Source organism: Etheostoma spectabile, unplaced genomic scaffold, assembly GCF_008692095.1.
Source record: "Etheostoma spectabile isolate EspeVRDwgs_2016 unplaced genomic scaffold, UIUC_Espe_1.0 scaffold00004151, whole genome shotgun sequence".
NCBI lineage: Eukaryota > Metazoa > Chordata > Actinopteri > Perciformes > Percidae > Etheostoma > Etheostoma spectabile.
In genome coordinates this window covers 28,373-52,846 of record NW_022603115.1, presented here as the reverse complement: position 1 = coordinate 52,846, position 24,474 = coordinate 28,373, and the positions used below count along the sequence as shown (strand labels likewise).

Sequence of the window (24,474 nt, the reverse complement as noted above, 5' to 3'; positions counted from 1 at the left end):
CTGGGAACGGTGCCCCATCTTCTGTCTTGGGAAAAACAATTGACGATGCACGTGAGCTGCCCGTTGCTCAAACTGTCAATGGACCTGAAGAGACATGGCTGGCAGATTTTACCGTCAAAGTTGTCGCAAAACCTGAATGACCTCGTTGGGTTCCTGGTATCAAAACGTTGTTATAATACTTGGCAAGATAAAGCCATACAAAAAGTGTAGCAAGATTTGCACTATTTATGGGGAAAAAACAGCAAGGACAAATATTGGCCCTGTGACAGTGTGGCAATAGGCCAGGCCTTGGATTTGGAAGCGGCACACCAAGTGAGAATCACCGCGAGGGTTGGGACTGGAAGACTGGGCATTTCGGCTGCTCTCGAGCGTGGGCTGCACTTACTCTGGTTTCTCTTCATAACGCACAAGCCTTTCGCCTTTTACTAAAGACTTCCGTGGAGAGGAACGCCTATGATTGAAATTATTTTTGGTGGGCTTTGCTGTTTGGTTAAGCCTTTTGTACTTGTAAAAAACAAATGTGCTCTCCATAAGGAAACTCAGATTCTTAAACGCAGCTAAAATGTGACAGCATGGGAAATTGCAGGTTGGCAGAAGCTTGACCACTTGGAAAACCAAATTGCTTGACGGGGTGCCAAGTAGCAGCTGTTATGTCCTTTTAAATTACTGGACCGTGACAACTGAGAACCGTCCGGGAGGTCGCATCGGACAGCAAAGAGGGGTGGTCATCGCTTCTCGGCCTTTTGGCTAAGATCAAGTGTAGTATCTGTTCTTATCAGTTTAATATCTGATATGTCCTCTATCAGGGGACAACATATTAAATGGATTTTTAGCAATGGAGTTGAAAAAGGGCTTGCTCCATTCACTCCACGCATCGACCCGGTATTGCAGCGTCGCTGGGAACGTGCACCCATCTTCTGTCTTGTGGAAAAACAATGACGATGCACGTGGAGCTGCCCGTTGCTCAAACGTTTATGGACCTGAAGAGACATGGCTGGCAGATTTTACCGTCAGAAGTTGTCGCAAAACCTGAATGACCTCGTTGGGTTCCTGGTATCAAACGTTGTTATAATACTGGCAAGAAAGCCATACAAAGTGTAGCAAGATTTGCACTATTTATTGGCGGAAAAACAGCAAGGACAAAATATTGGCCCTGTGACAGTGTGGCAATAGGCCAGCCTTGGATTTGGAAAGCGGCACACCAAGTGAGAATCACCGCGAGGGTTGGACTGGGAAGACTGGGCATTTCCTGCTGCTCTCGAGCGTGGGCTGCACTTACTCTGGTTTCTCTTCATAACGCACAAGCCTTTCGCCTTTTACTAAAGACTTCCGTGGAGAGGACCCTATGAGTTGAAATTATTTTTGGGGGCTTTGCTGTTTGGTTAAGCCTTTTGTACTTGTAAAAAACAAATGCGCTCTCCCATAGGAAACTCAGATTCTTAAACGCAGCTAAATGTGACAGCATGGAACATTGCAGGTTGGCAGAAGCTTGACCACTTGGGAAAACCAAAATTGCTTGGACGGGGGTGCCAAGTAGCAGCTGTTATGTCCTTTTAAAATTACTGGACCGTGACAACTGAGAACCGTCCGGGGAGGTCGCATCGGACAGCAAAGAGGTGGTGGTCATCGCTTCTCGGCCTTTTGGCTAAGATCAAGTGTAGTATCTGTTCTTATCAGTTTAATATCTGATATGTCCTCTATCAGGGGACAACATATTAAATGGATTTTTAGCAATGGGAGTTGAAAAAGGGCTTGCTCCATTCACTCCACGCATCGACCCGGTATTGCAGCGTCGCTGGAACGGTGCACCCATCTTCTGTCTTGTGGAAAAACAATTGACGATGCACGTGGAGCTGCCCGTTGCTCAAACTGTCAATGGACCTGAAGAGACATGCTGGCAGATTTTACCGTCAGAAGTTGTCGCAAAACCTGATGACCTCGTTGGTTTCCTGGTATCAAAACGTTGTTATAATACTTGGCAAGATAAAGCCATACAAAGTGTAGCAAGATTGCACTATTTATTGGCGGAAAAACAGCAAGGACAAAATATTGGCCCTGTGACAGTGTGGCAATAGGCCAGGCCTTGGATTTGGAAAGCGGCACACCAAGTGAGAATCACCGCGAGGGTTGGGACTGGGAAGACTGGGCATTTCGGCTGCTCTCGAGCGTGGGCTGCACTTACTCTGGTTTCTCTTCATAACGCACAAGCCTTTCGCCTTTTACTAAAGACTTCCGTGGAGAGGAACGCCTATGAGTTGAAATTATTTTTGGTGGGCTTTGCTGTTTGGTTAAGCCTTTTGTACTTGTAAAAACAAATGCTCTCCATAGGAAACTCAGATTCTTAAACGCAGCTAAAATGTGACAGCATGGGAACATTGCAGGTTGGCAGAAGCTTGACCACTTGGGAAAACCAAAATTGCTTGGACGGGGTGCCAAGTAGCAGCTGTTATGTCCTTTTAAAATTACTGGACCGTGACAACTGAGAACCGTCCGGGGAGGTCGCATCGGACAGCAAAGAGGTGGTGGTCATCGCTTCTCGGCCTTTTGGCTAAGATCAAGTGTAGTATCTGTTCTTATCAGTTTAATATCTGATATGTCCTCTATCAGGGGACAACATATTAAATGGATTTTTAGCAATGGGAGTTGAAAAAGGGGCTTGCTCCATTCACTCCACGCATCGACCCGGTATTGCAGCGTCGCTGGGAACGGTGCACCCATCTTCTGTCTTGTGGAAAAACAATTGACGATGCACGTGGAGCTGCCCGTTGCTCAAACTGTCAATGGACCTGAAGAGACATGGCTGGCAGATTTTACCGTCAGAAGTTGTCGCAAAACCTGAATGACCTCGTTGGGTTCCTGGTATCAAAACGTTGTTATAATACTTGGCAAGATAAAGCCATACAAAAGTGTAGCAAGATTTGCACTATTTATTGGCGGAAAAACAGCAAGGACAAAATATTGGCCCTGTGACAGTGTGGCAATAGGCCAGGCCTTGGATTTGGAAAGCGGCACACCAAGTGAGAATCACCGCGAGGGTTGGGACTGGGAAGACTGGGCATTTCGGCTGCTCTCGAGCGTGGGCTGCACTTACTCTGGTTTCTCTTCATAACGCACAAGCCTTTCGCCTTTTACTAAAGACTTCCGTGGAGAGGAACGCCTATGAGTTGAAATTATTTTTGGTGGGCTTTGCTGTTTGGTTAAGCCTTTTGTACTTGTAAAAACAAATGCGCTCTCCATAAGGAAACTCAGATTCTTAAACGCAGCATGTGACAGCATGGGAACATTGCAGGTTGGCAGAAGCTTGACCACTTGGGAAAACCAAAATTGCTTGGACGGGGGTGCCAAGTAGCAGCTGTTATGTCCTTTTAAAATTACTGGACCGTGACAACTGAGAACCGTCCGGGGAGGTCGCATCGGACAGCAAGAGGTGGTGGTCATCGCTTCTCGGCCTTTTGGCTAAGATCAAGTGTAGTATCTGTTCTTATCAGTTAATATCTGATATGTCCTCTATCAGGGGACAACATATTAAATGGATTTTTAGCAATGGGAGTTGAAAAAGGGGCTTGCTCCATTCACTCCACGCATCGACCCGGTATTGCAGCGTCGCTGGGAACGGTGCACCCATCTTCTGTCTTGTGGAAAAACAATTGACGATGCACGTGGAGCTGCCCGTTGCTCAAACTGTCAATGGACCTGAAGAGACATGGCTGGCAGATTTTACCGTCAGAAGTTGTCGCAAAACCTGAATGACCTCGTTGGGTTCCTGGTATCAAAACGTTGTTATAATACTTGGCAAGATAAAGCCATACAAAAGTGTAGCAAGATTTGCACTATTTATTGGCGGAAAAACAGCAAGGACAAAATATTGGCCCTGTGACAGTGTGGCAATAGGCCAGGCCTTGGATTTGGAAAGCGGCACACCAAGTGAGAATCACCGCGAGGGTTGGGACTGGGAAGACTGGGCATTTCGGCTGCTCTCGAGCGTGGGCTGCACTTACTCTGGTTCTCTTCATAACGCACAAGCCTTTCGCCTTTTACTAAAGACTTCCGTGGAGAGGAACGCCTATGAGTTGAAATTATTTTTGGTGGGCTTTGCTGTTTGGTTAAGCCTTTTGTACTTGTAAAAAACAAATGCGCTCTCCATAAGGAAACTCAGATTCTTAAACGCAGCTAAAATGTGACAGCATGGGAACATTGCAGGTTGGCAGAAGCTTGACCACTTGGGAAACCAAAATTGCTTGGACGGGGGTGCCAAGTAGCAGCTGTTATGTCCTTTTAAAATTACTGGACCGTGACAACTGAGAACCGTCCGGGGAGGTCGCATCGGACAGCAAAGAGGTGGTGGTCATCGCTTCTCGGCCTTTTGGCTAAGATCAAGTGTAGTATCTGTTCTTATCAGTTTAATATCTGATATGTCCTCTATCAGGGGACAACATATTAAATGGATTTTTAGCAATGGGAGTTGAAAAAGGGGCTTGCTCCATTCACTCCACGCATCGACCCGGTATTGCAGCGTCGCTGGGAACGGTGCACCCATCTTCTGTCTTGTGGAAAAACAATTGACGATGCACGTGGAGCTGCCCGTTGCTCAAACTGTCAATGGACCTGAAGAGACATGGCTGGCAGATTTTACCGTCAGAAGTTGTCGCAAAACCTGAATGACCTCGTTGGGTTCCTGGTATCAAAACGTTGTTATAATACTTGGCAAGATAAAGCCATACAAAAGTGTAGCAAGATTTGCACTATTTATTGGCGGAAAAACAGCAAGGACAAAATAATGGCCCTGTGACAGTGTGGCAATAGGCCAGGCCTGGGATTTGGAAAGCGGCACACCAAGTGAGAATCACCGCGAGGGTTGGGACTGGGAAGACTGGGCATTTCGGCTGCTCTCGAGCGTGGTCTGCACTTACTCTGGTTTCTCTTCATAACGCACAAGCCTTTCGCCTTTTACTAAAGACTTCCGTGGAGAGGAACGCCTATGAGTTGAAATTATTTTTGGTGGGCTTTGCTGTTTGGTTAAGCCTTTTGTACTTGTAAAAAACAAATGCGCTCTCCATAAGGAAACTCAGATGTGACAGCATGGGAACATTGCAGGTTGGCAGAAGCTTGACCACTTGGGAAAACCAAAATTGCTTGGACGGGGGTGCCAAGTAGCAGCTGTTATGTCCTTTTAAAATTACTGGACCGTGACAACTGAGAACCGTCCGGGGAGGTCGCATCGGACAGCAAAGAGGTGGTGGTCATCGCTTCTCGGCCTTTTGGCTAAGATCAAGTGTAGTATCTGTTCTTATCAGTTTAATATCTGATATGTCCTCTATCAGGGGACAACATATTAAATGGATTTTTAGCAATGGGAGTTGAAAAAGGGGCTTGCTCCATTCACTCCACGCATCGACCCGGTATTGCAGCGTCGCTGGGAACGGTGCACCCATCTTCTGTCTTGTGGAAAAACAATTGACGATGCACGTGGAGCTGCCCGTTGCTCAAACTGTCAATGGACCTGAAGAGACATGGCTGGCAGATTTTACCGTCAGAAGTTGTCGCAAAACCTGAATGACCTCGTTGGGTTCCTGGTATCAAAACGTTGTTATAATACTTGGCAAGATAAAGCCATACAAAAGTGTAGCAAGATTTGCACTATTTATTGGCGGAAAAACAGCAAGGACAAAATATTGGCCCTGTGACAGTGTGGCAATAGGCCAGGCCTTGGATTTGGAAAGCGGCACACCAAGTGAGAATCACCGCGAGGGTTGGGACTGGGAAGACTGGGCATTTCGGCTGCTCTCGAGCGTGGGCTGCACTTACTCTGGTTTCTCTTCATAACGCACAAGCCTTTCGCCTTTTACTAAAGACTTCCGTGGAGAGGAACGCCTATGAGTTGAAATTATTTTTGGTGGGCTTTGCTGTTTGGTTAAGCCTTTTGTACTTGTAAAAAACAAATGCGCTCCCATAAGGAAACTCAGATTCTTAAACGCAGCTAAAATGTGACAGCATGGGAACATTGCAGGTTGGCAGAAGCTTGACCACTTGGGAAAACCAAAATGCTTGGACGGGGGTGCCAAGTAGCAGCTGTTATGTCCTTTTAAAATTACTGGACCGTGACAACTGAGAACCGTCCGGGGAGGTCGCATCGGACAGCAAAGAGGTGGTGGTCATCGCTTCTCGGCCTTTTGGCTAAGATCAAGTGTAGTATCTGTTCTTATCAGTTTAATATCTGATATGTCCTCTATCAGGGGACAACATATTAAATGGATTTTTAGCAATGGGAGTTGAAAAGGGGCTTGCTCCATTCACTCCACGCATCGACCCGGTATTGCAGCGTCGCTGGGAACGGTGCACCCATCTTCTGTCTTGTGGAAAAACAATTGACGATGCACGTGGAGCTGCCCGTTGCTCAAACTGTCAATGGACCTGAAGAGACATGGCTGGCAGATTTTACCGTCAGAAGTTGTCGCAAAACCTGAATGACCTCGTTGGGTTCCTGGTATCAAAACGTTGTTATAATACTTGGCAAGATAAAGCCATACAAAAGTGTAGCAAGATTTGCACTATTTATTGGCGGAAAAACAGCAAGGACAAAATATTGGCCCTGTGACAGTGTGGCAATAGGCCAGGCCTTGGATTTGGAAAGCGGCACACCAAGTGAGAATCACCGCGAGGGTTGGGACTGGGAAGACTGGGCATTTCGGCTGCTCTCGAGCGTGGGCTGCACTTACTCTGGTTTCTCTTCATAACGCACAAGCCTTTCGCCTTTTACTAAAGACTTCCGTGGAGAGGAACGCCTATGAGTTGAAATTATTTTTGGTGGGCTTTGCTGTTTGGTTAAGCCTTTTGTACTTGTAAAAAACAAATGTGCTCTCCATAAGGAAACTCAGATTCTTAAACGCAGCTAAAATGTGACAGCATGGGAACATTGCAGGTTGGCAGAAGCTTGACCACTTGGGAAAACCAAAATTGCTTGGACGGGGGTGCCAAGTAGCAGCTGTTATGTCCTTTTAAAATTACTGGACCGTGACAACTGAGAACCGTCCGGGGAGGTCGCATCGGACAGCAAAGAGGTGGTGGTCATCGCTTCTCCCTTTTGGCTAAGATCAAGTGTAGTATCTGTTCTTATCAGTTTAATATCTGATATGTCCTCTATCAGGGGACAACATATTAAATGGATTTTTAGCAATGGGAGTTGAAAAAGGGGCTTGCTCCATTCACTCCACGCATCGACCAGGTATTGCAGCGTCGCTGGGAACGGTGCACCCATCTTCTGTCTTGTGGAAAAACAATTGACGATGCACGTGGAGCTGCCCGTTGCTCAAACTGTCAATGGACCTGAAGAGACATGGCTGGCAGATTTTACCGTCAGAAGTTGTCGCAAAACCTGAATGACCTCGTTGGGTTCCTGGTATCAAAACGTTGTTATAATACTTGGCAAGATAAAGCCATACAAAAGTGTAGCAAGATTTGCACTATTTATTGGCGGAAAAACAGCAAGGACAAAATATTGGCCCTGTGACAGTGTGGCAATAGGCCAGGCCTTGGATTTGGAAAGCGGCACACCAAGTGAGAATCACCGCGAGGGTTGGGACTGGGAAGACTGGGCATTTCGGCTGCTCTCGAGCGTGGGCTGCACTTACTCTGGTTTCTCTTCATAACGCACAAGCCTTTCGCCTTTTACTAAAGACTTCCGTGGAGAGGAACGCCTATGAGTTGAAATTATTTTTGGTGGGCTTTGCTGTTTGGTTAAGCCTTTTGTACTTGTAAAAAACAAATGCGCTCTCCATAAGGAAACTCAGATTCTTAAACGTAGCTAAAATGTGACAGCATGGGAACATTGCAGGTTGGCAGAAGCTTGACCACTTGGGAAAACCAAAATTGCTTGGACGGGGTGCATGTTTAGAGTGTAGCGGCTGGCTCAGTATCACAAGTAGACCACACATTATAAGTTTCACGTAAATGGGACGATGTTTGTCAGATATGGCTGATTTCCGGCTGCCACCAGGGGTCGCTATAGCCAAAGGTACATTTTTGCTCATAGGTCTCCTCAAGCCTGGACTCTTGTCAATTACGAGAAATTCCGGCCAAATGTGACATCGTACACTCAAGTTACAACAACTTCTTTGTTCACCGATAAATGCTCAAAATTGTGCCACGCCCACACCGTCGAACGAAAACTCGAGCTCATAATAACTTTTCATCGTAAAACGAATTTGAGGTCGATCGGATGAAATCTCTAAGAGAAGACTGTCAAAGTGTAGCACCTTGACTTTTAGGCCTACATCCTGTTGCCACTAGGGGTCGCTGTAGCTTTGAATCAATCTCGGCCTGTAGATGTTGTCAGGGTTGGAAATTACTGAAAAGTTTCGAGCCAATTGGTCAGTGTTCACTCATGTTACACCCACTTCCTTTTTCAGTGGCCCCCTACCGGATGTTGGTGCTCTATAACTTGCACAATTGACTTTTGTGCTCTTACAATTCTTTTAATAACTTTTAATCTATAAGGTCTTAAGATGGAACGGACCAAATTGAATGAAGTCGGTCGGATGAAATCTCTGGGAGTTTGTTAAAGTACGACATGTAGAAATGGCCTGAATCGCAAACATTTTGAACTTTCCATTCAAATCGGCGGACTTCCTCTTTTGTTAAGGGTATGGCTCCAATCAGCTTTTTTGTAAGTCTTGGCGTGCTACTCGTGTGTACCACATTTTGTTAGTCTACGTTAAACATACCACGTTAAACGTACTGCAGGGAATACCTTTTTTGTTAAAATTTTGTAGGGGGTGCTAGCGAGCCATTTTTTCTGTGCGCTCGCATTGTCGGATAGAGGTTTCAGGAACGAGGTCACCAATTGAAAATTGCACATTTTGATAAAGAAAAGTAGTATTATGTGTATACTGATTCTGCGGGGGGGGACTGTGTGGTGTGGCCGGCCGTGTACGCATAGGCGTAGTCGGTGAGCAACAAAGGGCATTTAGAGAAATGGCATAAGAATTTAAGTTTCCCTCCAATTTGGAAGCCTTAACAATGCTTACTGACAGACTGCTACTATTACTATTCCAGCTAAATGAGCCACCTTAAATGAGAGAAATGTTTGTCTTCTTCTTTGTCCAGACTGACCAAATTGGGCCGCGTCACCACTGCAAAGAATCTAGCCGAGGCAGTTGTTGGCTGAGCCTAATTCCGAACTATGCATTTACCCAAACAAAAGACACAAGCCAAACTCTGGCCCACTGCACCATCTGCTGTGGCACCCCCTACTGGCTATCAGAGACAGACGGCAGCTGGGGCACAAGTCCGGCCTCTGACCTGAAGGACAAATGGGGCACCCAACCCCCTGGCCACTGTTGGGGCATTTTTGGATAGTCCTTTTTTTAAAATTAGACATGGACACAGAATTAGTTGGCAGTTTAAACACATTGCAAGGATACATTTATGTCTTGGGGGGGAAAGACCTCGCCCTTTGCTAATGTGACATTTGAGATTACTTACTTCAAAAGAATGTGGCGCTCCAGCCTGCACCGCTGTGAAGGCATCAGTCTGACAACAAGGGGTGCAAAGTGTGGGCAGCACCTGGGGTCCAATGTGCTTGCTCAGGCAGCACATATGACAAAATTGGAACGATACAGAGAAGATTAGCATGGCCCCTGCGAAAGGATGACACGCAAATTCGTGAAGCGTTACCACATTTTAATCTGCGCGCGTGTGCCCCCCCCGAGCTGGTAAAGACAGGACACCCTGCTCTAAAGACTGACTGGCATTGCTGGCGTGGAACTTTCTGTGCTAGGAAGTTTGGGCCATTCTACGGAGCTCCAGGGTGAAGTAGGACGGGTCCGCGCACCTCCGTGCACCGCGCGTTTACTGGCGGGCGCCGCTGCTTGCAATGACGTGACCAAAGGCAAAGGAGCCTTTCTGCTGAGTTCAATGATACGTCACGCAATAGTCTATCTTAAACGGTGCAAAGTCATAAAGGAGTTTAGCGGCTGGCTCAGTATCACAAGTTGACCACACATTATAAGTTTCACGTAAATGGGACGATGTTTGTCAGATAAGGCTGATTTCCTGCTGCCACCAGGGGTCGCTATAGTAAAAGGTACATTTTTGCTCATAGGTCTCCTGAAGCCTGGACTCTTGTCAATTGCGAGAAATTCCGGACAAATGTGACATCGTACACTCAAGTTACAACAACTTCTTTGTTCACCGATAAATGCTCAAAATTGTGCCACGCCCACACCGTCGAACGAAAACTCGAGCTCATAATAACTTTTCATCGTAAAACGAATTTGAGGTCGATCGGATGAAATCTCTAAGAGAAGACTGTCAAAGTGTAGCACCTTGACTTTTAGGCCTACATCCTGTTGCCACTAGGGGTCGCTGTAGCTTTGAATCAATCTCGGCCTGTAGATTCAATTCAATTCAATTCAATTTCATTTATAGTATCAATTCATAACAAGAGTTATCTCAAGACACTTTACAGATAGACCACACTCCAGAATTTACAAGGACCCAACAGTTCTAATAGTTTAACATTTTGTTAGTCTACGTTAAACATACCACGTTAAACGTACTGCAGGGAATACCTTTTTTGTTAAATTTTGTAGGGGGTGCTAGCGAGCCATTTTTTCTGTGCGCTCGCATTGTCGGATAGAGGTTTCAGGAACGAGGTCACCAATTGAAAATTGCACATTTTGATAAAGAAAAGTAGTATTATGTGTATACTGATTCTGCGGGGGGGGGGGGGGGGGCTGTGTGGTGTGGCCGGCCGTGTACGCATAGGCGCGTACTCAAGTCGGTGAGCAACAAAGGGCATTTAGAGAAATGGCATAAGAATTTAAGTTTCCCTCCAATTTGGAAGCCTTAACAATGCTTACTGACAGACTGCTACTATTACTAAAGTGTAGCAAGATTTGCACTATTTATTGGCGGAAAAACAGCAAGGACAAAATATTGGCCCTGTGACAGTGTGGGAATAGGCCAGGCCTTGGATTTGGAAAGCGGCACACCAAGTGAGAATTACCGCGAGGGTTGGGACTGGGAAGACTGGCGTTTTCGGCTGCTCTCGAGAGTGGGCTGTACTTACTCTGGTTTCTCTTCATAACGCACAAGCCTTTCGCCTTTTACTAAAAGACTTCCGTGGAGAGGAACGCCTATGAGTTGAAATTATTTTTGGTGGGCTTTGCTGTTTGGTTAAGCCTTTTGTACTTGTAATAAACAAATGCGCTCTCCATAAGGAAACTCAGATTCTTAAACGTAGCTAAAATGTGACAGCATGGGAACATTGCAGGTTGGCAGAAGCTTGACCACTTGGGAAAACCAAAATTACTGGACCCTGACAACTGAGAACTGTCCGGGGAGGTCGCATCGGACAGCAAAGAGGTGGTGGTCATCGCTTCTCGGCCTTTTGGCTAAGACTGCGATCGCCTCTTATTTCTGAAGAAAATGTTTTGCCTGTTTGTGGCCTAGTTTTTCACCAGGTTTATGGAGGTTAATCAAACCATTTCTTGTGAGTAAATTTCAATTTGTTTGTAGTTGAGATACTTTCACTTGGAATTCATTGGTCCCGAGGACTGCTTACTACTCTGCCGGATAACAACATCGACCAGACCAAACAAGAAAGGTAAGTGTGTTTTAGTTTTAGTATTTATTAAGGTTTCATTTTGCTATTTTAGATCAGTGTTTTATCTTATTTTAGCTTCCTTGTTGCTTTTTTAGACCGTTTTAGGGGTTTTAGCTTCTTTTATCCTTTTATTTGTGTGTGCCTCCGCCATGTCGGCCAACCATGCCGGCATGCGGAGGCACCACAGTGTCCGTTTTACTTTTAAAGAAAATGACCCCTTGTGATATCAAGGCTGGACTTCTCCAGGAGGCTAGTCCAGAAAATCTTGAAATCACCCCAAAGATCAATTCAATTTAACAAATTTATTTATAGTATCAATTCATAACAAGAATTATCTCAAGACACTTTACAGATAGCCACACTCCGGATTTACAAGGCAGTTCTAGTTCTCCAGAGCGCACAGTGCGACAGTGGCGAGGAAAAACTTTTTAGGCAAAACCTCGTCGACCAGGCTCTTGGTAAGATGTAAACTGTATCTTGACTTTACCTTTTAATAAAGGTTTGATACAAGCTTTTGTTCCCTGCCTTGTTGAGAGAATTCTGGATTCGTTTTGAAAATGCAAAACCCCAGTTTTCTGCATTTAATGTTGAAAAACTGACTGACAATGCAGCTAAAACTGTAATTGTCAGAATGTTCAATGAAACTGTGAATGCAGATGACATTTGTTTATGGCTGGGCAGATTTTGCACTGTGAAAGGCCAGGCTACCAAGGTGAGAGATGAGGATGGCATTTGGAATTGCGCTTGGAGGGTCCCCATCCAACAATGGCAGGACCCCCAAGGCTTCCAAGGCCTGAAACATCTGCCATCCATGATAGTTCTGGGAAACAACAGGGGCTACATTCACTACCAGGGCCAGCCCAAACTCTGCCGCAAGTGTGGTGAGAATGGGCACCTGGCAGAAGCGTGCCAGCAGATTATTTGTGGCAAATGTAGAGAAATTGGGCATACCTTCACGGAATGCACCAATGGCAGGAAGTGCAATCTTTGTGGAGAAACAAACCACCTCTTCAGAGATTGCCCAAAGTCATTTGCCAACAAATTAAAGACCGCAGCAAAAAGAACAGAAAATGAACAAAATGGCGGACAAGGTGAATTTTTTGGAGAGCTGTTTGGGCTGGAAAAATCAAATCTCCCGCCAAATCCTGTGATTGGAGGAGAAGGATCAGGGGAGGCGGGAGAAGGGGAGGGGCCTGCAATTGCCCCACCAGTGGTGAACAGGGAGGAAGTGGTGGCAATGCAGGCAGAAGGCGGAGCTAGCCCAGTGGCTGGCTCAGAACAGGAAACTGACCAGTCACAGGGTGATAGTGAGGATGTCCCCCTCCCCAATGCCCAGCCAGGCAAGAGGCTAATTTCAGAATTGTCTTCTGAGTCTCCTGGAGTCTCGGAAAAGAGGGGAAGAGCTGGGACTGACTCAGACAGTTCATCTGTGGAGGGGCCCAGAGTCTTCCCCTCCGATTCACCCAATGAAGTCTCATTCCTAAGCATAGCTCTGCAATCAACCCTAAGGTCTCTAAGCTCAACGCAACCCTGCGTCAGAGGCCAACTCCCAGAGTCCGAAAGGGAAATGGAGTTCAACCCCGTCCTCTCTCACCTGTGAGAATGAAGGAAGAGCTCCATTCACAAGAAATTCAATAATTGTTGTTTTAAATGTTTGAAGTCCCTCCCTTTCTGTCTTTAAGATGTCATACTTGTTATTCTTAACCATACTCATGGCACTCACCTTCTCAACTATCAATGTGAGAAGCGTCAAGTCGAGAGTTAGAGCCCAGACGGTTTTATCCTTTCTTAACTCTTTTAAGTCAGATGTTTTTTATTACAGGAATGTGGCCTTCCATTTTAAAGCACTACAGGGAATGGGAGGAGTTATGGCCACAAACGTCACTATGGAGCGGGTCAAATGAAAACAAGAGTGATGGAGTGGCCATTTTAATAAAAAACCCTCTAGTCTTGGTAAAGGGCAGCACTGTGGTGAGAGATGGTCGGGCACTTTTAACACACCTGACTTTTATGGGGAGGGATTTTAAAGTCTTAAATATTTATGGCTTTAATGACAAGAATGACAGGTATGACCTTTTAGAAGACCTGCAGCCCCACATGCTAGGTAGGCTACCTTTAGTCGTAGGGGGGGATTTTAATTGTATTTTAAGCAAGAACGACAGGAGAAGAACAGGGGATGATTTTAAAGCAGACAAGACTTCACTTTTATTACAAAGTATATGTAGCGATTTTAAACTTGTGGACTGTTTTAAAACCATGCATCCCAGAGAGGAGGGCTTCACCTGGTTCAGTAGTGACGGCACCCAAGCCTCTCGCATAGACTACATTTTATCACGTGACTGCCCACCAACCGATGCTAGATTAGTACCTGTTTTCTTTTCCGATCACGCAATGCTTTCCTGCACCCTTTCACTCTCTTCCGGTGTGACGGCAGGAAGCGGTCTGTGGAAGCTCAATTGCTCCCTGTTAGAAGACAGGGAGCTAGATAGGCAGTACAGGGAGCAATACAAAGAATGGCAGACCCTTCAAGACTTTTACGATACACGCGCACAGTGGTGGGAAATGGTGAAGGGGAAGACTAAGACTTTTTACAGACAGGCAGGTAAGAGGAAAAAAGATAGGGACAACAGACGCATGATGGGACTGCAGAAACGACTTCAGAGGTATTTAAATTAATCCAACAGGGAATGGATTTTAATGAGGAAATAAAACAAATTAAAACAGAGATGTCGGTTTTAGCAGAAATTTAAAAGCAAAGGTGTCATACTAAGAAGCAAGGAGAGGGAAATAGAGGAAGGAGAGAAGTGCACAAGATATTTTTTTAAGAAAATCATAAATAAAGGGGGGGCATGTTAAGACTTAAAAAAGAAAACGGGTGCATAGCTAACACAACAGAGGAAATTAAAGAAACTGTCGAAGACTTTTACCGTGAACTGCACACGGGAAAAGCAGTTAATAAGGACACCATGACCGAAGTTTTAAAATCAATTGAACAAGCAAAGAACGACAATGTGCTCTTAACTCAAGATTTTACGATGACCGAACTGAACAACTGTGTAAAAACTTTTAAAACAGGGAAGTCACCAGGAGAAGACGGGCTTCCCTTGGAATTTTACTTGACATTTTGGGACATTTTAGCACCAGACTTGCTTGTTGTTTTTATGGATTTTGAAAAAATGGACCGACTTCCTGACAGTTTTAGAGTAGGGATAGTGACGCTCCTACACAAAGACAAAGACAAGACGGACTTGAAAAACTGGAGACCCATCACACTTTTAAATGTAGACTGTAAACTTTTTAGCAAATTATTAGCATCACGCATGTCAATGTTTTTAGGAGAGCTGATTCACCCGGATCAAACCTGTGCCGTCCCGGGGAGGAAGATCACCGACAGCCTCGTACTGATCCGAGACACCATCTGTTATGCGAGAGACAGAAACATTCGGCTAGTAGTCCTGAATTTAGATTTTGAGAAAGCCTTTGATCGGGTCTCGCACCAGTACCTCTTTCAGGTACTGCAAAAAATGGGGTTCCCAAGAAGGTTTATAGCCTGGGTGGGACTGCTGTACTGGGGGATCAACAGCAAGTTCATTGTTAACGGGCATCTGACAGGAGCAGTGGATATAAACTGCGGTGTCCGTCAGGGTTGTCTGTTATCTGCCCTCCTTTACGTCCTCTCAATAGAACCGATGGCACAGATCCTGAGAAGGGACCAACGAATCCATGGGGTAAGAGTCCCAGGGAGCGGGGGACTCGAGACAAAATGCATTTTATATATGGACGACATCAACATTTTATGCACTGACCTTTTATCTGTCAACAGGACGCTGGACTTGACTGACTGGTTTGGACAGGCCTCTGGGTCGAAGCTCAACCGAAGCAAGACCCAAGCCCATTTTTATGGACCATGGAAGGCGACTGAGACGACAGGACTCCCCTGACTGTGACCCGGACCGACCAAAAAATACTTGGGATCAAGTTTGATAGGGAGGGGGAAGGGAAAACAAATTGGGCAGACAAGGTAGGGAAAGTCAGACAGAGACTAGGATACTGGACACTTAGAGGACTGACTTTAGAAGGAAAGGTTTTAATCATTAAAGCAGTGATTTTACCTTTGCTTTTACTAATCAGTTCTGTTTTATATCCGCCTAGGAGAACGATTTTAGACCTGGAACGAGCCATCTTTTATTTCTTGTGGGGCTCCAAGTGGGAAAGACTGAAACGAAGCGTGATGAAGAAGCCAAAGGAGGAAGGAGGAAAAGGAGTGCCTGACCTGTACTTGTTTTAAGGGAGCAGATACACCGCCCTGCACATTCTAACTGCCACAGCCCCATCCAGTAACCCCAAGACCGCAGCGATGACAAGGTTCTGGATGGGGTCATACCTCAGGAAAATCAAGATTTAACCCACAGACCTCAGAGTTCCAGTGTCTTTTAACCTGCCACCAGCTTACGCTTTTATCCAGTCATTTTTAAGGCATTTTAACCTTGAGCAGGAGGAGTTGCAGGTTTTAACTAGTCACCGCTCTCTCATTTCTGTTGTGCAGGAGCGGGAACCAGTGAGTCCGGGGCGCGGCCTCGTAATTGGGCGAGCCCTCAAAAGTTTGGCGCAACGTAAACCATCCCGCTCTTCTAAACAGACTCCGGGACCTGTCATGGATGGTGGCTCACGAGATCCTCCCGGTCAGGTCCGTAATGCACTCCCGGGGAATGTCGGCGCACTCAACTTGCCCCCGACCAGGTTGTGGCGCGCCTGAGTCGGTGAGGCACCTGCTCTGGGAGTGCAGCGCTGCCGTAGAACAGTGGGCAACGGCCGGCTCCTTGCAATTCCCGTACTTGCCAGCAAGGGAGGTCCTTACACCACAGCTGGTGCTGTACGGGGTGAGCCAAGGAAAACAGATACCAGCACGAACATTTGCCAAACAGTGGCTCACCCTAGCCGCCATCAAAGACGCCATATGGACCTCCAGAAACTTGCTGGTAAGGAAGCACATGCAGATCCCCCCCGTGGCTGTGATCCGGATGGCCGCAGCGACGGTCCGAATGGCCGGAGCTGCAGGCGGCGGGCCTAGGACGCAGCCGCAAAGAAGAATCGCCTCTGTGCCCATTCGGACGAAGGAGCTGGAGCCACACAGTACAAGTTCAAAGCAGCGGCGGCCTGACCCTCCGGGTGAGGTCGGTGGGAAGGAGCTACAGGGTGAGGGTCTCCTCTGAGCACCTCGACAGGATCCCGAGAGACCAAATCTGTTTGGGGGAGCGGAACGAGTTCCCCCTTGGTAGGGACTCACCCCACTCCTGCACAACAGTGGACTTTTTACTAATAACATATGCGCTTCCTGCTGAGGACATTTTAACATGGACACTCATTTACTTTGAAAACCTTTTATACCTTTTTAATCTATGACAATGTTATCTGTAATGCATTTTTAAAGCAATTGTTTTAGATGTTTTATAGATTATTTATGTATAATGCATCTCTTGGAGCGGTTGTTTTAAATGTCTTATGGATTATTTATTGACTTGTTGTATTTTAAAAGGTAACTTTCATACTTTACAAAAGTATGAAATGAGTGTCAATAAATTCTTTTCAAAAGAAAAAAAAATCTGTTCTTATCAGTTTAATATCTGATATGTCCTCTATCAGGGGACAACATATTAAATGGATTTTTAGCAATGGGAGTTGAAAAAGGGGCTTGCTCCTTTCACTCCACGCATCGACCCGGTATTGCAGCATCGCTGGGAACGGTGCACCCATCTTCTGTCTTGTGGAAAAACAATTAACGATGCACGTTGAGCTGCCCGTTGCCAAAACTGTCAACGGACCTGAAGAGACATGGCTGGCAGATTTTACCGCCAGAAGTTGTCGCAAAAACTGAATGATCTGTGAAACCTTGTTGGGTTCCTGGTATCAAAACGTTTGTATAATTATTGACAAGTTAAAGCCATACAAAAGTGTAGCAAGATTTGCACTATTGAATTGCAGAAAAACAGCAAGGACAAAATATTGGCCCTGTGACTATGTGGGAATAGGTGAGGCCTTGGATTTGGAAAGCGGCACACCAAGTGAGAATTACCGCGAGGGTTGGGACTGGGAAATAGTAATATACTGGGAACTGCTAAGTAGCAGCTGTTACGTCCTTTTAATGAAAAAGAAAGTTGATGTGTTTATGCATTTATTAAAAAGAAAGTTGATGACATAATGAATGGTGATGATGAATCAAAAAGAAAGTTGATGTGTATATGCCTTAATCTAAAAGAAAGTTGATGTGTATATGCAGTAATATAAAAGAAAGTTGATGTGTATATGCACAAATCTAAACTCCACGCATCGACCCGGTATTGCAGCGTCACCGGGAACGGTGCACCCATCTTCTGTCTTGTGGAAAAACAATTAACGATGCACGTTGAGCTGCCCGTTGCCCAAACTGTCAACGGACCTGAAGAGACGTGGCTGGCAGATTTTACCGCCAGAAGTTGTCGCAAAAACTGAATGATCTGTGAAACCTCGTTGGGTTCCTGGTATCAAAACGTTGTCATAATACTTGACAAGATAAAGCCATACAAAAGTGTAGCAAGATTTGCACTATTGAATGGCAGAAAAACAGCAAGGACAAAATATTGGCCCTGTGACAATGTGGGAATAGGCCAGGCCTTGGATTTGGAAAGCGGCACACCAAGTGAGAATCACCGCGAGGGTTGGGACTGGGAAGACTGGGCTTTTCGGCTGCTCTCGAGAGCGGGCTGCACTTACTCTGGTTTCTCTTCATAACGCACAAGTCTTTTGCCTTTTACTAAAGACTTCTGTGGAAAGGAACTCCTGGAAGTTTAAATTATTTTTGGTGGGCTTTGACCTGATCCTTCTCCTCCAATCACAGGATTTGGTGGGAGTTTAGAATTTTCCAGCCCAAACAGCTCTCCAAACAATTGATCTTGTCCGCCATTTTGTTCCTTTTCCGGTCTTTTTGCTGCTGTCTTTAATTTGTTGGCAAATGACTTTGGGCAATCTCTGAAGAGGTGGTTTGTTTCTCCACAAAAGTTGCACTTCCTGCCATTGGTGCATTCCATGAAGGTATGCCCAATTTCTCTACATTTGCCACAAATAATCTGCTGGCACGCTTCTGCCAGGTGCCCATTCTCACCACACTTGCGGCAGAGTTTGGGCTGGCCCTGGTAGTGGAGGTAGCCCCTGTTGTTTCCCATAACTATCATGGATGGCAGATGTTTCAGGCCTTGGAAGCCTTGGGGGTCCTGCCATTGTTGGATGGGGACCCTCCAAGCGTTGGTTGTCGGCATGGTTGGCCGACATGGTGGAGGCACCACACTATAAACGGGATGAAAGAAGCTAAAACGCCTAAAACAGTCTAAAAAACAACAACTAAGTTAAAAATAAGGTAAAACACTGATCTAAAATAACAAAATAAAGCTTGCCTAATAAATACTAAAACACACTTACCTTTCTTGTTTGGTCCTCTATCAGGGGACAACATATTAAATGGATTTTTAGCAATGGGAGTTGAAAAAGGGGCTTGCTCCATTCACTCCATGCATCGACCCGGTATTGCAGCGTCGCTGGGAACGGTGCACCCATCTTCTGTCTTGGGGAAAAACAATTGACGATGCACGTGGAGCCGCCCGTTGCTCAAACTGTCAATGGACCTGAAGAGACATGGCTGGCAGATTTTACCGTCAGAAGTTGTCGCAAAAACTGAATGACCTGTGAAACCTCGTTGGGTTCCTGGTATCAAAACGTTGTTATAATACTTGTCAAGATAAAGCCATACAAAAGTGTTGCAAGATTTGCACTATTGATTGGCAGAAAAACAGCAAGCAACAGGCAAAATAAATGAATCAATGCGGAACAAAATAAAACAAAGAACTCTTGAATATTTAGAAGTGTAAATTATAGTGCAAAAAGAGCAAAAAGCAATACAACTTCTTGATTCCAAGGTGAAGGTAGTTGAACTACTAGAAAGCTACGGCAAAATGTTTACGTGAACTAATAGTGTGATTACATGTAGTTCAGTATTCCTCAAACCCAAGCTGTTTATTCAAGTTTTGAGAACCTTCATCTAGAAATAGCTGGATTTCACCCTCTATGGTTGCTTACAGCCACACCACCCTGAAAGTGCCCCCTCTCGTCTGATTTCGGAAGTCAAGCAGGGTTGGGTCAGCTTAGTACTTGGATGGGAGACCGCCTGGCAATACCTGGTGCTGTAAGATTTTTAATTAGCTTAAGGTGCTGTGGCTTCTTTGCTGGATGCAGAGCTGACAAGGACACTGTATAGAGGATGTAACTTTTTTTTTTGAAGCACCATTCTTCTTTAGAATTAAAATAAATGATCTCAGTGTTCAACAATTCAAGTAGAAGTTCAAAATACTTGCAGTTTGACCACAGCATAAATAAATAATAAGTTCTGGAAGACAACACGTCAACCAAGTCTAAGTAAAGACAGAGGTAAGAAAATTGAGAATTAATTACAGTAATGAACAATAGAAACATGGAAATACATGAAAGTAGTCATAAGTGTAGCAACAAGCTAAATAAATGAATCAATGTGGAACAAAACAAATCAAAGAAATCTTGAAAATTCAGAACTGTAAATTATAGTGCAAAAAAGAGCAAAAAGAAATTCAACTCCTTGATTCCAAGGTGAAGGTAGTTAAACTACTAGCAAGCTACGGAAAAATGTATTTTTTAACGACACACTATTTAGAGTGAGGGTCCAACAGACTGAAACCTGAGGCCTTCAGGCTCCAGTACAGAGCAGACCGATAGACCACCAGCAAGTAACACCACCAATGCTACCTGCCGCAGACGGCGCTGAAACGCTCACGGCAGGCAGAGGACAGAGAGGTAGCTATGTTTACCTGTTATCCAGCATACGATCAAGTCTACTAGGCAAAGGGCAGGATGTAATCTTGTTGTCACACACACAAAAACATATTCACTTACAAAAATAAAGCCCAACGTGTAGGCTGTTCAACAAAACAGAGACTGAAAACACTGGGCATTACTTGAAATTGAGACACAACACCAAGCTAGATACAAAACGATCCAACCGAAGGAATGGACTAGCAACTAAATACGTTGGAAGCACTCTCATGACAAACTCCACAAGCTAGCACTCCGACCATAGACTGTATAAATAAATGATATCACAGATTGATAATAATGCGTTCACTAACTAAACCACAGAATCCAACGTCCCTCTCTACTGGCCCTGAAGCTAGCTGATGTTCACCGTCTCAGGGCACATTGTTGATGCAGAAACAGCTGCTGGTTTCATAGTAAAAATCTGCCAACTCTGCACTAGCCTAAAGTAAACGGCAAAACCCGTGAATTCTCCATGCATCTATGGTCAAACTGGGGTAACTCTCCTACATTCAGCTAAAAAGCGATCCCATTGGATTAATGCATCAAGTTACATTTTCCATTTATCTGCCTCTATTTTTGTAAACAAACAGGACCTTAACCATGTTTTTCTATTTTCTCTAAATGCACACGATATATAAGCAGTCTATTTCCTAAAATGCATAATGTGCTTGGATACAATACAGGAGAGTGCATGACAGTAAGCTACGCCCACACACACACACACACACACACACACACACACACACACACGCACCGGTCACTGTCACTCCCCCCCAAACGATCCTGTACTGAAGGTGGAGCCTTAAACTGATCGTCCTCCATGTGGTGGTAGTCAGACACGACAGGCCTGTCCCTCACAGGCTCAAATGCCTGTGACTTTTTTTTTTGTGTATATTATGTGCTGCAGCCGTTGTCTATATACATTCGCAGGTCCTACCATGCCAGTGATGTCATCGATATTGTCAGTGTTCTAATACTAACAAACGCAATTTTTGTGTTGCTTAAAAAAAAGCTATATTGATTTTTTAAATTAAAATTTTAGTGTAATTCATTTGTAATTATCATAACCAACAAGTTATCAAAATTTAGTTTTTCAGTTCAGTTCATCTTTAAGCCTACTCTTGAATGTTGAGACGGTGTCTGCCTCCTGAACCCAAACCCAAAAGGAGCTTGATAGCTGAACACTCTGGCTCCCATTCTACTTTTGGAGACTTTAGGAACCACAAGTAACCCTGCATTCTGGGAGCGCAGTGCTCTGGTGGGGTAATAAGGTACAATGAGCTCTTTAAGATAAGATGGTGCTTGAACATGAAGAGCTTTGTAGGTGAGAAGAAGGATTTTAAATTCTATTCTGGATTTTACAGGAAGCCAATGCAGAGAAGCTAAACCAGGAGAGATGTGATCTCTTTTCCTGGTTCCTATCAGAATACGGGCTGCAGCATTCTGGATCAGCTGAAGAATTTTTATGGACTCTTTTAAGCAACCTGATAATAAAGAATTGGAGTAGTCCAGCTTAGAAGTAACAAATGCGTGGACTAGTTTTTCTGTATTAATTTTCAACAGGATATTCCTGAATCTCTGAATGTGATGACTACTGCACTGGGGAAACTTCGGTAGGCCTGGCCAAGATTTCATGTCGGGGAGAGTTTTCCGTGAAGGTTATGGAGAGTTTAACTTTGCAGAGTTTGATTGTGCAAAGTCAATACAAACAAAGAAATGTGTTTCCGCCCTGTTTCGAACAGGGGACCTTTCGCATGTTAGGCGAACGTGATAACCACTACACTAAGGAAACTGATGAAATGCATTTATTTTGCATATTTGTGGGAAAATGCACATTTTTTATATTATTGCAAATGTTCAAAATGCTACAAAATAGATTTTAAACTAGATTCAGTCACAGATGCTTTGTTATGGATTTGAATGACAGCAAATATGTAGTAAACCTAAATATTTCTACATGCATTGACTGTGGCCTAAATGTTGGAATAGCGCCACCTATTTCTTGATGTGCCAAATATTAAGCTGGGGCATTCCTCGCTAGTATAATGGACAGTATCTTCGCCTGTTACGCGGAAGATTGAGGTTCGATTCTCCGACGGGGAGATTTTTCTACCAGCTAACCAATGCTTTAAGGCCTCGAGGAAGTCCCGGCGAATGCGTGAGACTACTCGGGAAAGTGGGCCTTGGCTCAAGCTGTGTTCAGCATGGGAGGAGAACTCCTGATCCTAAATGGGAATATTTTCAAGCGATGGAAAGAGCACAACTCCTGGACATGAACGAAACGTCACAAGGCGCCGCTGGAGTTGGGAGAGTGTCAAGTCTGGGCACCTTAGAATTCCGTTTATGCTCTTTGCAGACTATGTGGTTCATTTGGCTTTATCAGGCATTGATCTACAGCTTCCACTGGGGTGAATCGTGAGGGGGAAAGCGTGCCTTGGCTCAGGCTGTGTTCAGCATGGGAGGAGAACTCCTGACCCTAAATGGGAATATTTTCAAGCAATGGAAAAAGCATATCTACTGGACATGAACAGCACCTTAAAAGGCGCAGCAGAAGGTGGGAGAGTGTCCAGTCTGGGCACCTTATAATTCCTTTTCTGCTCTTTCCAGATTATGTTGTTCTGTTGGCTTCATCAAACAGTGATCTACAGCGCCCACTGGGGCAGATTGAAGTCCAGTGTCAAGCATTCGGAATCAAAGTCAGCCCCTCCAAATCTCAAAGCTCAGGATTTCTCCCATCGGGTTGGGAGTCAATTGCTGTCCCAAGTGAAGACGTTCTTGTATCTCAAAAACTACGCCTCTCACACGGAAGACTGGGGGTATTATTGGAAATCTATCTACCAGCTGTTAATTATTTCCCAAGGCTACATCAACACTACTATATCTGCCAGAGTAGTTTGGATACGAGGCCTAACCATAGCAAAAGATATGCATTTTTTAAGAATGTATTATTGTGAATAAGAAAGATATAGATTTTACAAAAGGATTGAGAATGATCCTGCTATCAAATATATTAATAATCAAATATAATAGTTACCAATTTACATGTGAAAATATGTCTGCTCTAAAAACGTTAAATTAAATTACACATTTATAGTGTGCTGTAAGTTCATGATGACATCATGAGTGAGGTCACAAAACGTCCATAGAGGACCTTATAAGTACAAGCCGTGTTGAGTCTTTAAGTTCAGGGTTCTGCTCCGGGTAGCTGGAGGCCAGCGGCTTCGGCAGAGACTAGGCGCCGCAAAAGCAGTTTGTCCTTGGAGGCCTCGCTTCCAGAAGACAAGGACCGGGCTACGCAACAGCAGCTGGTCTTTGAGCCCTCCTTACCTGAAGCTGGTAACCTCCAGTCAGCCAGAGAAGAGGACCTGACTGGCTCCGCAGAGGAACAGATCTACCAGCTCTGGTGGCAGGGGTCAGGGACCAAGGTAAGTGGTTTGGAAAGGTATTAGGGATCCTGAATGCGCTTCAGCAAAGCTTAAAACAAGTCTGACAAAAAAGCCAAAAGTCACCCCCCCCCCCAAAGGGACGTACCATCTCCAACCGAAAACACTGTTCACAAACTGCTCCAAATAGCTCTACTGTAGTCCAGCCTTTACTTCCGTGGCAACTGAGCGTCACTTTGTATCACAGGTTTTAATGCTTGGCTAGCTGTTAGCATGGCACACCCTCATACTCTGCTCCTGATCGACTTGTAATCCTTACCTAGGTACTGCGCATGTGCAGCTCTCAACAAAGATGGAAGAGAAGTACGTAAGTCCTACATCTGGTGCTGCTCTGCTGGCGACAGGGGTGTGTAGTGCTGCTGCTGCTGCTGCGATTGTTGTTTGTTTTATTTTTTTGAAAGTATAGACGTTGACATTGCACTAAGTGTTTTTTTTTTTTTTTTATTATTAAAGTTTTTATTATTATTTTTCAGAACATAAGTATATAACCCCTCCCAACCCCCTCACAAAACAAAACAAAAACAACCAAAGCAACCAGGCCAGCGCATATCA

General features: G+C 44.9%; 21 non-coding genes and 3 pseudogenes across 21 annotated transcripts; 23 read left to right on the top strand and 1 right to left on the bottom strand.

The window, feature by feature from the left end:
- Positions 1 to 381: 381 nt before the first annotated feature.
- On the top strand, positions 382 to 496 carry LOC116676983 (U5 spliceosomal RNA). The gene has a single exon (XR_004328879.1). It is a non-coding gene; the product is annotated as a U5 spliceosomal RNA (small nuclear RNA).
- A 231-nt stretch (positions 497 to 727) lies between these two features.
- Positions 728 to 915, top strand: LOC116676971 (U2 spliceosomal RNA). Its single transcript, XR_004328869.1, has one exon. It is a non-coding gene; the product is annotated as a U2 spliceosomal RNA (small nuclear RNA).
- A 360-nt stretch (positions 916 to 1,275) lies between these two features.
- Positions 1,276 to 1,388, top strand: LOC116676981 (U5 spliceosomal RNA). Its single transcript, XR_004328877.1, has one exon. It is a non-coding gene; the product is annotated as a U5 spliceosomal RNA (small nuclear RNA).
- A 237-nt stretch (positions 1,389 to 1,625) lies between these two features.
- LOC116676969 (U2 spliceosomal RNA) lies at positions 1,626 to 1,814 on the top strand. Its single transcript, XR_004328867.1, has one exon. It is a non-coding gene; the product is annotated as a U2 spliceosomal RNA (small nuclear RNA).
- Positions 1,815 to 2,178: 364 nt separating this feature from the next.
- On the top strand, positions 2,179 to 2,295 carry LOC116676980 (U5 spliceosomal RNA). The gene has a single exon (XR_004328876.1). It is a non-coding gene; the product is annotated as a U5 spliceosomal RNA (small nuclear RNA).
- Positions 2,296 to 2,528: 233 nt separating this feature from the next.
- LOC116676988 (U2 spliceosomal RNA) lies at positions 2,529 to 2,719 on the top strand. Its single transcript, XR_004328884.1, has one exon. It is a non-coding gene; the product is annotated as a U2 spliceosomal RNA (small nuclear RNA).
- A 368-nt stretch (positions 2,720 to 3,087) lies between these two features.
- LOC116676979 (U5 spliceosomal RNA) lies at positions 3,088 to 3,204 on the top strand. The gene has a single exon (XR_004328875.1). It is a non-coding gene; the product is annotated as a U5 spliceosomal RNA (small nuclear RNA).
- Positions 3,205 to 3,436: 232 nt separating this feature from the next.
- On the top strand, positions 3,437 to 3,626 carry LOC116676968 (U2 spliceosomal RNA). The gene has a single exon (XR_004328866.1). It is a non-coding gene; the product is annotated as a U2 spliceosomal RNA (small nuclear RNA).
- A 368-nt stretch (positions 3,627 to 3,994) lies between these two features.
- Positions 3,995 to 4,110, top strand: LOC116676984 (U5 spliceosomal RNA). The gene has a single exon (XR_004328880.1). It is a non-coding gene; the product is annotated as a U5 spliceosomal RNA (small nuclear RNA).
- Positions 4,111 to 4,347: 237 nt separating this feature from the next.
- Positions 4,348 to 4,538, top strand: LOC116676987 (U2 spliceosomal RNA). The gene has a single exon (XR_004328883.1). It is a non-coding gene; the product is annotated as a U2 spliceosomal RNA (small nuclear RNA).
- A 368-nt stretch (positions 4,539 to 4,906) lies between these two features.
- LOC116676977 (U5 spliceosomal RNA) lies at positions 4,907 to 5,023 on the top strand. The gene has a single exon (XR_004328873.1). It is a non-coding gene; the product is annotated as a U5 spliceosomal RNA (small nuclear RNA).
- A 219-nt stretch (positions 5,024 to 5,242) lies between these two features.
- LOC116676978 (U2 spliceosomal RNA) lies at positions 5,243 to 5,433 on the top strand. Its single transcript, XR_004328874.1, has one exon. It is a non-coding gene; the product is annotated as a U2 spliceosomal RNA (small nuclear RNA).
- A 368-nt stretch (positions 5,434 to 5,801) lies between these two features.
- On the top strand, positions 5,802 to 5,918 carry LOC116676976 (U5 spliceosomal RNA). The gene has a single exon (XR_004328872.1). It is a non-coding gene; the product is annotated as a U5 spliceosomal RNA (small nuclear RNA).
- Positions 5,919 to 6,154: 236 nt separating this feature from the next.
- Positions 6,155 to 6,344, top strand: LOC116676989 (U2 spliceosomal RNA). Its single transcript, XR_004328885.1, has one exon. It is a non-coding gene; the product is annotated as a U2 spliceosomal RNA (small nuclear RNA).
- Positions 6,345 to 6,712: 368 nt separating this feature from the next.
- LOC116676975 (U5 spliceosomal RNA) lies at positions 6,713 to 6,829 on the top strand. The gene has a single exon (XR_004328871.1). It is a non-coding gene; the product is annotated as a U5 spliceosomal RNA (small nuclear RNA).
- A 238-nt stretch (positions 6,830 to 7,067) lies between these two features.
- On the top strand, positions 7,068 to 7,256 carry LOC116676970 (U2 spliceosomal RNA). The gene has a single exon (XR_004328868.1). It is a non-coding gene; the product is annotated as a U2 spliceosomal RNA (small nuclear RNA).
- Positions 7,257 to 7,624: 368 nt separating this feature from the next.
- Positions 7,625 to 7,741, top strand: LOC116676974 (U5 spliceosomal RNA). Its single transcript, XR_004328870.1, has one exon. It is a non-coding gene; the product is annotated as a U5 spliceosomal RNA (small nuclear RNA).
- A 1,832-nt stretch (positions 7,742 to 9,573) lies between these two features.
- On the top strand, positions 9,574 to 9,680 carry LOC116676986 (U6 spliceosomal RNA). The gene has a single exon (XR_004328882.1). It is a non-coding gene; the product is annotated as a U6 spliceosomal RNA (small nuclear RNA).
- A 1,384-nt stretch (positions 9,681 to 11,064) lies between these two features.
- On the top strand, positions 11,065 to 11,182 carry LOC116676982 (U5 spliceosomal RNA). Its single transcript, XR_004328878.1, has one exon. It is a non-coding gene; the product is annotated as a U5 spliceosomal RNA (small nuclear RNA).
- A 5,998-nt stretch (positions 11,183 to 17,180) lies between these two features.
- LOC116676972 (uncharacterized) lies at positions 17,181 to 17,360 on the top strand (annotated as a pseudogene).
- A 991-nt stretch (positions 17,361 to 18,351) lies between these two features.
- Positions 18,352 to 18,463, top strand: LOC116676985 (U5 spliceosomal RNA). Its single transcript, XR_004328881.1, has one exon. It is a non-coding gene; the product is annotated as a U5 spliceosomal RNA (small nuclear RNA).
- Positions 18,464 to 19,023: 560 nt separating this feature from the next.
- Positions 19,024 to 19,193, top strand: LOC116676973 (uncharacterized; annotated as a pseudogene).
- A 512-nt stretch (positions 19,194 to 19,705) lies between these two features.
- Positions 19,706 to 19,824, top strand: LOC116676967 (uncharacterized; annotated as a pseudogene).
- A 2,374-nt stretch (positions 19,825 to 22,198) lies between these two features.
- trnav-aac (transfer RNA valine (anticodon AAC)) lies at positions 22,199 to 22,271 on the bottom strand. The gene has a single exon. It is a non-coding gene; the product is annotated as a tRNA-Val (tRNA).
- Positions 22,272 to 24,474: the final 2,203 nt, after the last annotated feature.